This window comes from Echinops telfairi, unplaced genomic scaffold (genome assembly GCF_000313985.2).
Source record: "Echinops telfairi isolate 266 unplaced genomic scaffold, ASM31398v2 ScPeMD7_5592;HRSCAF=6446, whole genome shotgun sequence".
Lineage (NCBI taxonomy): Eukaryota > Metazoa > Chordata > Mammalia > Afrosoricida > Tenrecidae > Echinops > Echinops telfairi.
Window position 1 is genome coordinate 24421009 of NW_022109491.1, and position 9472 is coordinate 24430480.

Below are 9472 nucleotides of genomic sequence, written 5' to 3' on the forward strand. Positions count from 1 at the left end.
TTTGAGAATGATGAGGGCAATGAATGTACAAAAGTGCTTTACACAATTGATGTATGTATGGATTGTGATAAGAGTTGTATAAGCCCCTAATAAAACGATTAAAAAAAAAAAAGAAGGGACAGACCCAAGACTTATGATGGCGGTCACCCTTGGGTGGGCTTGACCTCTGTAGGGTCTCCTACAAGGAAACAGTCAACTACTATCCTTATCAGAAGGGAATGGGCCCTACTTGTTGTGGGATAAACAGTGGTGACTGCTTGCTCTGGATGGCTGATAACCCTTAGGGAGAATAACCCCTGGCCTACTTCTGTTGACTTCTAAGTGTATAGTCATTGGCCACGTGTAGCAAGCAGCTAAGTTTGGGATACATTTGTGGGAGACACCTTGGGAGAAATCTTTGTTTCCCACAGTTCTCCACAGTGTATTATGGTCCACACAGTCAAATGCCTTTACATAGTCAACGAAACACAAGCAAACAGCTTTCTTATACTCTCTGCGTGGAGCCAACATCCACCTGACATCAGCAGCAATGTCCTTTGTTCCACATTCTCTTCTGAATCCAGCCTCAACTTCTGGCAGCTCCCTGTCAGTGTTGTTGAATGATCGCAAGCAACACTTCACGTGTGTGCGATTACCAGTGATATTGTTCTATAGCTTGAGCATTCTGTTGGGCCAACTTTCTTTGGAATGGGCACAAATATGGATCTCTTCCAATCAGTTGGTTAAGTAGCTGTCTTCCAAATTTCCTGGCATAGATGAGTGAGTGCTTCCAGCGCTTCTTCAGCTTTCCGGAATATTTCGCTGGGTATTCCATCAATTCCTGAAGTCTTGTTTTTGGCTAACACATTCCGTGAGCACCGCTGGTTCTTGCTCAGATGCTACCTCATGAAATGGTGCAATGTCCATCAACTAGTTATTCTTTTCTTTCCACCCTCTCTGGACACTTCCTGCATCCTTCGATGTGTTGCCTGTAGAATCCTTCAGCATTGCAGTGCGAGGCTTGAATTTATTCTCGAGGTCTTTCCGTTTCAGAGATGCTGAGCGTGTTCTTCCCTTTGGGTTTTCTAACTCTGGGTCCTTGCACACTTCCTTATAACATTTGGCTTTGTCTCCTCGAGCTGCCTTTTGAAATGCTCCGATTCAGCTCCTTGCCTTCATCCTTTCTTCCATGTGTTTTAGCTACTCGACGATTAAGCGAAAGCGCTGGCGTAGTGGGAGGACATTGGAGGGAAAGACAGCAAGCTGTCTCTGACACATTATGTCCCTAGCGTATTAGAATGGCTCTGATGGCTTTTTTCCCCCAGTAGGTAGTGGCAGGGCCAGGAGCATCGTAGGCATGAGAGTCCACTGCAGCAAGACCCAACTGACCTGTTCCTCTGGCCCTCCGGAGCTTTGTGGCCCACGGCTGGGTCTGAAGGCGGCAGGCTTGGGCTCAGCTAAGGTGCTGGCTGAGCCTCCGTTTTCCAGACAAGGGCCACCTCCTGGAGATGGTTGTTGACTGCAAGTTGATTCCAACTCATGGTGTCCCGGGTTAGCAAACTGCAGATATCCAGATGCAGGTCCGCCAGCCAGCACGTATGAAGCACATACTGCAGCCCATGAGAGACCCGTCCCAGGAGAAGGATGCCATGCTTGGTAAGGTGGAGGGGCAGCGAAGGAGAGGAAGGGCCTCCGGGAGATGGAGGGGCACCGTGGCTGCGCAATGGGCACAGGAACCGTGGTGAGGGTGGCGCTGTGGGTCAGAACTGACTTGATGGCACCAAACAACAGCCCAGTGAAGGAGCCCTAGTGGATAGTGGGTTCCATGCTGGGCTGCTAACCGCAAAGGCGACAGTTTGAGACGGCCAGCCGCTCCCTGGGAGAAAGACGAGGCTTTCTGCTCTTGTAAAGCGTTAGTGTCTCGGAAACTCACAGGGGCAGTTCTACCCTGTCCCAAGGGCCATGTCACTCAGAATCCGCGGGGGGCTGTGAGTTTGGTTTCTGGTTTTGCGCTGTCATAAAGAGACACCAGGGACTGGATGCAGGTGTGCACCCAGGCTGAAACCCAGTGCCCTGCAGGGGAGCCGAAGGCAGCGGTTCTCAACCTGTGGGTCAAGACCCCTTTGGGAGTCGAACGACCCTTTCCCAGGGGTTGCTCGATTCATAACAGTAGCAAGATGACAGTGATGAAGCAGCAATGAAAATCATTTTATGGTTGAGGTCACCACCACATGAGGAACTGTATGAAAGGGTGGCGACCACAGGAAGGTGGAGAACCACTGGCCTAAGGCAAGGGGCCAGGCAGAGTCAGGGAAGCCACCAACCTAGAAAGGGGGTTGGAAGAGCAGGGCCTTTTACTCAGAACAAAGATGGCCATTTCTGGATCATGGTCACCAGGGCCTATCCTTTCTCCTGTTTTCGCTTATCTAATTTTTCTTTCTAATCATTTATTGGGAGCTCTTACAGACATCATAACATTCCATAGCTCAATCACATCAAGCCGCCTGGTACAATTGCTACCACAGTCTGTTTCAATATATTTTCTTTCTATTTGACCTCCTGGATATCAGCTCCCCTGTTTGCTTGCTTTTTTTTTTTTTTAAATTAGTTGTAGGGATATAAAATTCACATATCACACACTCCCGTAGTTAAGTTGATTTTAAAAAGCTTTGGATGTGCCCCGTCACAGTCGGCTCTAGAGCTCCTCCCACAGGCCCTTGCTTTCTCTGCAGCCCTTCATTCCTGGGCCCCTCCGGCAGGGAGCTGGGTGGGAGGAGGTGTGGGGAAGCCCAGCCCCGACCCTGAAGGACTCTGGAGCCAGCTGCCCCACCAGATGTGGCCAGGAGACTTCTTAGAAGAGCCCCAGGCTGATCTTGGACCTCAGTGGTCGGAGAGGAGCCAGGCTGAGGAGGAAGGTGGCCAATGGGCTGGCAGGTAGGACGGCCGGGGCTCTGGGAGCTGGGAGCCCAGGTGCACCAGGAGCTCAAGAGGCTCCGTCCCCTGAGAGTGGGGAGGTCCCGAAGGATTGAAGGCGTGCACAGTGGGGCGAAGTCAAGGGCTGGCTGGTTCTCTGGAAGGAAGGGGCTGGGTCTTGTTTGTTCCTTTTGTCACATCCAGGCCCTCTGGGCTCACCTGATGGAACCCCGGCCACACGGCGCCCCCTGCTGGCTTTTCCCCTCTTAGGAAACCACTGCTGAACCTTTTTATTTTATTTATTTTTTGTATGTGTCAGATGGGTAATGTGCCAACGTCGCAACAAGGATTAAGGGAGGCACATAGCACACAGACGCTGAAGACCCAATCATACTTATGAACCGGAAAAGGACCCTGAACCTTTTTATTTTTATCTGTCCCCCCAACCTTTTTAGGCAGAGGGCAGTAACTGATGTGGTGCCCTATCACCACATCAATGTAAACCAGACAAACAAGCCCATGCACAGCCATCGGACTCACAGGACAGAGCAGAATCAACCTTTATGGAAGCAGTGAGCCTCAGCTGTTTTCCCCCACGGTGGTTTTGAACTGGTGACCTTGGCAACATCTCAGTGCCTAACTCGCTAGGCCAGCCGGACACCTCTCTCCCTGCCATGGAGTTGATGCTGACTCACAGTGACCCTACAGGTCAGGGTAGAACTGCCCCTGTGAGTTTGCAAGGCTGTAACTCTTTATAGGAATAGAGAACCTCGTCTTTCTCCGAAGGAGCCGCTGGCGGTTTTGAACTGCTGACTTTTGGGTTAGGAGACCAAACATGTAATCGCTACTCCACCAGGGCTCGAAAGGCTCCTAGCGGCCACCCGATGAGCAGACTGAAACACAGTACTTCCTGGGACCAGCACAGGAGCGTTTTGCAGGTTAGTAGGACCGGCAGTGTTTGGTTCTGTGGTACCCAGGCCCGAGCTGAAGCCACTGAGTGACACCCCACAACAAACAGCGGGTCACAGCCAAGTCTCACCCACGGGCACTCTCCTCCCTGGTTCATTCAAACCGTAAACATCAGGAGGAGCCAGAGCAGAAGGTCCACAAAAGGACAGGGTCGGATTAAACATGCTACAAAGGGAACCAGCCCCCCAGATGAAGAGAGCCCTGGGGGGTGGGGGGGGCGTGGTGAGCACTTACAGCTGAGCTGGCCTGGGGCTGCGAGGAGAGGGACAGCTGCTTGAAAAATTTGGCTGGGGGTCACTATTCACGGGTCCACTTTCCCAGCTGTTCTAACCGCAAATCCTTCGCTGCCCTGTTCACCCCTCCCCAGCCGCTCGGAGGCTCCCACAACAGCCCTCTGTGCCCAGTCTGCCAAGCCACAGTAAACAAAAGCAGGTGTGCCCCTGTGCACACCGGGCAGAACATGAGGGCAGGGCCAGGTGCGCTTTCATCCTGGGGCATGTTGGGGTTTTTAGGCAGGGGCCAGTAAGTGAGTTAAAAAACAAAACAAAACAACAACAAAAGCAAGCAGAAAGTACTGCCTGAGTTTCCCCTGTTCCTCACACACCATCTCAGGGCCCCACCTGGGCCTCAGTCTCTCTGGGGCTGCTGACTGGGATTCTCCCACTGCAGGGAGCAGGTGACCCTGGCACCACCTCTGAGCAGCTACTGGGGCCACTTCCTCCCTGGGCATGGCTGATGGAGCTGGGACATCTTGGGTCTGTCTTGAGGGATGCAGGGATGGAGGTGGGGGGCAGCTGGCTGCCTCAGGAGGGGCTGCAGCCCCCAGTTTATCAGGCTTTCCCTCGGTCAGCCCTGGCTCTCAGCAGGAGGGGATCCTGCCTGATTCCTCCACCTGCTCTGGGCTCTTCCTTCCTCATCCTCCCCTCAGGCCCCTACTTGGGGCTGGAGAGGGGGTCTTCCAGGGACAGGAATTTCCCCCCTTTGTTCCTGTTGGGATAATTCTTCCCTGAGAGGCCACGGCCTGCCTCCAGAACCCCTCCTCCAGATGTCTGCCCAGGTCTCCCAGTTCCAGCTAGATGGTCACCACGGGCAGGCTGTGCCCAGATGGCAGAGCCAGGCCCGGCGGGCATCAGTGAGGTCAGTGAGAAAAGCTATTTTCTGGAACTGCCGCGAGCTCAGGGAAAGAGGGGAGGGAGTGCGGATGGTGGGGGGCAGGGAAGGGAAGGGGTCTGTGAGTTTCTTCCCCTGGACATCCAAAGACAAAAGACAGGGTCTATTGTGATGAGAGATGAGCTGGCCGGGAGGGAGCGAGAGACTGCCTTCATTTCCCCCGCAAACACTATTTTACTTGAAAGATTTTTTTCTCTTTCTTCCTCTAAATTTTTTTTGTTGTTATATGTATGTTTTGTGAGATGGAGGAGGACTTTGTGGATTGGTGTTGGGCATATGGGCTGATGTTGGACTTGTGGGCAGCACTGGGTCGGGATGTTTTCTTGATGTGCACTTACCCTTTATATAAAACTCTCTCTTATACACATGAGTTTCTGTGAATTCTCTAAAGTACTCAGACTAACACAGACAGATAGCATACAACTGCCCTTGTGAGTTTCTGAGACTGTGGATGTCTATGCGGGGAGAAAGCTTCATCTTTCGCCCTTGGGGTGGCTGGTGGTAAGTAAAATTCTTGCCTTTCACACAGAAGAGACCTGGGTCTGAATCCCAGCCACCACTTACCTGTCAGTGCAGACATGCATGGTGCTATCATATCCAACAGGTTTCATCGGAGCTTCCAGACAGACGGACTAGGAAGAAAGGTCTGGCGATCCAATTCTGAAAATCAGCCAATGGGAGAAGAGCAAAATGCGTAGAGCAGTGCCTCACACATGGGAGGCCCTCACTGCATGTGATCCGCAAATATTGTTGTTGATGAGGGCGGGAACGAAGGCCCAGGAATCTGTCCAAGGTCACACGGCAACGCTGAGGCAGATCAGGAAGAGGATTCAAATTGTCCTGGCTGCAGAGCTGGATCCTGACCATTCCTGATCCTGAAGTGCAGGCTGCTACTTCTCCAGTAGACCCCATCATGGTGAGTGTGTCTGAGTTCTGTGTGGCCGTTGTAAGTGTACTAAACCCAACGAGGAGCAGAGAGCTCCTGGAAGGTAGAGAGTGAGAGTTGCCTGACCTCCACCTCAGGGGAATCAGCCTGGGGCTGGTGTTCAGATCTTCCCTCTCCTCAAGGAACCCTGGTAGCATAGTGGTTATGTGCTGGGTTGTAAGCCACCATGTTAGCAGTTCAAACCCACCAGCGGCTCCTCAGGAGGAAGACAGAATTCCCTGCTCCCATAAAGAGTTCCAGTCTTGGAGTGGGGCTGGTCCTTACCCTGTGCTACAGGGTCGCTGTGAGCCGGCACTGGCTCCGTGGCAGTGAGTTTGGTTGGGTTTTTGCCCGAAGTTAGAGTAGTAAGGGCCTCCCTGATGCCATTTTTACGTGGACTCCGCAACATTCAAGGCAGGAGCCCTGGTGGTGTAGTGGGTCTGCGCTGGGCTGCGATCCGCATGGTCGGCAGTTCAAAACCACCAGCAGCTCCTCGGGACAAAGACTGGGCTTTCTACTCGCGTAAACAGTTACTCTCAGAAACTCACAGGGGGTGCTCTATGAGCCAGCATTTAGCGCTCCGCCCTTCAATTAACCCCACCTGTTTTTATCGGCCAGGTTGGCACAATAAATCTTAACTATCTCACCGTCTGAGGTGCCTGTGAGTCGGATTCCACTCGAGGGCAATGAGTTTGTTTCCTTGGAAGTCCACTTACTTCTCCCAGACACCTGAAGAGACAGACATCAACAGCTCCCAGGTGCAGAGGAGGAAATGGAATGCCAGAGAGCGGAAGCGTCTGGCCCAAGGCCACACAGCCAGTAAGAGGGGCGCAGGGGTTCAGAGGCAGCCTAACAGGCATGACAAGGAGGAGATGTCTAAGGCGTCCTCAAACTACGGCCCGCGGGCCACATGCGGCACACCAGGGACATTTATCCGGCCCGCCAGGGACATTTATCCGGCCCGCCCGGTGTTTTTGCCCCGTTTGTTTTTTTACTTCAAAATAAGATATGTGCAGTGTGCATAGGAATTTGTTCATAGTTTTTTCTTAAACTATAGTCCGGCCCTCCTATGGGTCTGAGGGACAGTGAACTGGCCCCCTGTTTAAAAAGTTTGAGGACCCCTGCTCTAACAGATAGAATACGAGAGGACACGAGAAGGTTTGTCCCCTCTTGCTCTGAAACTCATGATTCTGTGAGGAGCAGAAAGTAGCAGACATCCCCACTCCAGGTTCTTCACAAATTTGCCAGGTTGGGTTCCTTTAGAGGTGGTTAAGTAGCCACTGTGCCATTCGCTTCCAGCCTAACCAGTATGGGCTAGGTGCTGGGATGCTAACTGCAAGGACAGCAGTTCAAAGCCACCAGCCACTCTTCGGGAAGATGAGGCTTTCTTACAGTCTCAGAAACCCACAGTTCTACCTTGATCTACAGGGAGGGTTACTGTCAGAGTGAGTCTGGGGTTTTGATGAGGTTCTCTTCCTTGAAGGAGGGAGGTTGTAGGGATGGGTGACCTTTGGTTAAAGGGGGAGAGATCAGATGGCAAGGCCTATGTCTGACTCACTGCTGCTCCATTGCCCCTGCCTGTAACTCTCTAAAATCACCTGTCAGCAAGACCCTCACCTGGGTCTCTCCCCTGCCCTGGGATCAGTCCTGTCACAGCTGCTCCAAAGCATTCCAGCCTCTGAAGACAGAAATCAGATCCTGTCCTGCCTCTCTCTGCTCTTAGACTAAAATCCAGGATGACCCTCGGCCACGGTTCTTCCTAACCAACCCCCCTCTCCCCCTGCTAATAGTGGCTGGCAGCTGAATGCTTGCGCCACCACCAGCTGGGCTACTAACCACAAGGTCAGTGGTTCAAACCCACCAGCCACTCCAAGGGAGAAAGATGAGGCAGTCTGTTCCCATAAAGATTTATAACCTCGGAGACCCAGTGGATCAGGCCTGCTCTGTCCTGACTCACTAATACGAGTCGGAGTACCTCCACTGCAATGACTTTTTAAATGTTTTTTGTGGGGGGTGGGGGGTGGGGTTCATGTAACATAAATTCAGTGTCTTAGCCCCGAGAAAAGAATTTTTAGATACGTGACGTGTTGAAATGATGCTATTTCAGATACCTTGGGCCCAGTAAATCTATGACACCCAACCTCACTTGTTTGGGGGGCTTTTTGTGGCAGCCCCAGCCTCCCGAGCCCCTGCAGGCCTCACCCCTCTTCCCCCACTCTTCTTGGCCCCATTTGGTCCCCTGCTCCCCCCATCACCTTCCCAGGAGCCACACTTCCTGAGGCTCCCAGTGGGGCTCCCACCAGAGGGTTCCACCTACCACCCAAGGTTCTGCTGAAGCAAGACTCTGAACAGGTCCCCGGGGGCTGTTAGGAAGGGACTTTGGATTTTGCTTAGGCGCTCTGGTGGGGTAGTGGGCTGCCAACGCTTGGGCTAACCCAAGGTCCGAAGTTTGAAACCACCAGCTGCTCCATGGGAGAAAGATGGGTTTTCTACTCTCTTAATGAGCCACAGTCTGGGAAGCTCACAGAGGCAGTTCTACTCAGTCCTATAGGGTCACTATGAGTTGACATCCACTTGATGGCAGTGCGTGGTGTGTTTTTTTTTGGGGGGGGGGATGGAGGGGGAGCCTTTGGGGCCCTGCCCTGTGTGTAGAACCAGGGACACATAGCCCATCAGTCCAAGCAAGCGCACGGCTCTAAGTTCACAACTGTGATTGCCCCCACTGTGGGCGTGGGCTTTTCAGGGCCACCTGCACGGGTCCTGGGCAGGCCTCCGCCTCCACCTCCCTCAGCTGCAGGCGATGGGCAACTCCTGCCTCGGGCGGTATGAGGACCAGAAGCGGCATCTAAGCCCAGTCCTAGAGGAAGCAGGTGACCCACGGCTCCCTGCTGTCAGCCCCATCTCAGGCTGCAATGGGGGCGGGCCATGGGCCCACCAGCAAAGAGACTCCCCTGGCTCCTGTGTGAAGGCCCTGCCTGCTCTCTTTCTCTCCAGGGCCCCAGCATGGCCGAGATCTGGAGGAAGGAGTGGGGCCGCCGGGCTGGTGGAAAAGGCCTGTGGGTTCAAATCGACCACAAGCTCCGAGAGAGCCAACGGATGACCCGACTGCTAAAATAGCCCAGGAGGAAGGGGGCGGGGTGGAAGGAAGGGGGGTTGGGGCACAGTTCTTGGAAGCAGCCAGCTCCAGGGCGGTCTCCGAAAGCAGGAGTCCCTTTGCAGGGATCCCGCACCCACCCCGCGCCTTGAGAGCCCGCTGACCACTCCCTCAGTGGGTGAGCTCCCAGTGGGCCTGGCTCCCCGGGGGACCCCGGGGGCACAGGAAGGGGAGGGCGGGCTCAAGCTTGGGGTTCTTTTTCTGACTCGCAAGTTAATTCAACTGGCTTTCCTAGCCTCCGGCCAGTTCACCTGCCCGGTCTAGACACCAGGGTCAGCAGGGACCTGGAGGGAGAGCTGGGAGCAGAGAGGCTGCCCCGCCCCTGGTGAGCAGTGACAAAGCCCCCTCCCCTCCCAGCCCTC

At 53.7% G+C, this 9472-nt stretch overlaps 1 non-coding gene across 1 annotated transcript; it reads right to left on the minus strand.

Moving 5' to 3' along the window:
- Positions 1-3205: 3205 nt before the first annotated feature.
- Positions 3206-3305, minus strand: LOC115871403. Its single transcript, XR_004047278.1, has one exon. It is a non-coding gene; the product is annotated as a small nucleolar RNA U13 (small nucleolar RNA).
- Positions 3306-9472: the final 6167 nt, after the last annotated feature.